We start from the raw sequence: 1,958 nt of genomic DNA, 5'->3' as shown, positions 1-1,958 counted from the left end.
TCATAACATGCATTTTCTTGTGCATTGACTTGGTGAACAGTTAGCACCACCCAGTGGGAAATATTTCCCGCAGTTGAAATTTTATTTATCCTCTTAGAGTCCCCATTAGTAACTGGGACATGCTATTTGTGATTAATGTCATTGTAGATTTTTTTAATCAAGGAATTTATGATTGAAAAAGACTTTGTATGTTCTTTTTTTCATTTTTTGTACTTCTGAACAGTCACTCAAGTCATTTCTCTCAGCTGGCCAGTGTGGTTTTTCTAGCATACTGTTCATACCACACTGAAAGAAGTGAACTTTCAGTTATTATGCATAAGTCAGAATTATATAAAATACATATCTTAAAGTTCATGAGGATGTTACTACTCCCAGAAGTTCTCAGCTGTCAAAGGCTGTAAGTGTGAGTGTTAATGAAGGTAATTTACATATACTAGCCACTTGTAAATAACCTCTTATAGAATATTTAGAAATGTTGGGTAATAATGTGAATTATTAATGTCTAGTTTTTCATTTTATTTGCACACATCGTTACACACAAAATACCTATCTCCCTGCTGCAGAGTTGGAAGAGATAATACTAAATACTCAGGTCAAAGGTCAAGTAACAAGCTAGGAACCGACATACTATACAGCATTTTTAAGGTAACACAGAGATAAAAAGTTGAAATTTGCAGTTTCTTGCAAAAATATAAAATGAGGAGAAAGGCTGATGAAAAAAAATCCTCCAATATGTTCATCTTTTTTGTAAATAGAAAGAGGAACAATCTGTGTGGGGTTTATGGGAATTGTAGTCTTTTTTCAGACTTGTAGATATTTTTGACAGATTGAGGCTGCTAATCATCTTGACCATTGTCTTATTTTCTTCATAATAATTATAACATTACATTGTGTTGAAATGCTGACATGAAACAGTAAATTATTTGTATTCCGTATCCACTGCTGCACAGGCTGGGATATCTGGGGAGGTTGAGATTCAGATAGATGTTTTGAGAGCTGGTGGCTCTCTGATCCCAGGGGAGACTCTTATCATAGACTCTGTTTATCTCCCTTTTCCCCCATGTAGCCCAGCTGGGTCAGACTGACTGTACCACTGCCATACCCTGTCAGTCATACATTGACAATCAGTAGAAAAAAGATTAACTTGAGCTCAGAGAAATCCATCAACCATTGTTACTCTGAAAGAAGCTTGTGTTGAAACACTTTCTGTAAAGCCCATGTCTGTAACACTATTCCAACTAAACACAGGAGAACAAACACATAATGCACAAGAAGAGCTGCTGTAAGCCTCCATAATGTAATGTGATGTTTTTTTTTTTGCCTATTTTACGCCTTTATTCACTGTAGAAAGGTGACAGGAAAAGATGTGAAACAAAGATCCACAGCCAAAGTGGAATCAGGGATGTTGTGATCAAAGTATACGGTATATGTCTGAACCGCTAGGCCACCCACATACTCCATAATGCATTGTCAGGTCTGATGCATTATTATAACAGTAATAAGATATTAGTTTACAGTCTATCACCAGTGCGTCTGTTTTGCATGAAAGATTATAAAGCCTCGTGAACATCAAGGTGGTTTCTGTAACCATAATAAGAGAGAGTGTGGATTTCTAGAAAGTTGATGGCAGCTTATTGTATTTTCTGTTTAAATACACTGTAAAACATCATACAGGAATTTAGTGGAATCTTGGAAACTATTTTTTGTCATTAACATAACGTAAATATATGTCAGTTTAACAATTTCAAGTAAATTCAATTTTCAGAGCACTTGAGAACTTTAAACCATGAGTTCTCCTGACTTGAGGTCTTTTGACCTGAAATAATGAGTTGAATGAATGTACTACTGAGAGTTCACTCAACTCATTAAATTAAGTTTCATGTAGGTAACACAATCAGCATATAAACAGACTTCCCAACATGCACTTGTTGAGAGTTAAAACTCTCCAGAGACCCCTC

This window comes from Thunnus thynnus, chromosome 18 (assembly GCF_963924715.1).
Source record: "Thunnus thynnus chromosome 18, fThuThy2.1, whole genome shotgun sequence".
Lineage (NCBI taxonomy): Eukaryota > Metazoa > Chordata > Actinopteri > Scombriformes > Scombridae > Thunnus > Thunnus thynnus.
This window is presented reverse-complemented; position numbering follows the sequence as displayed.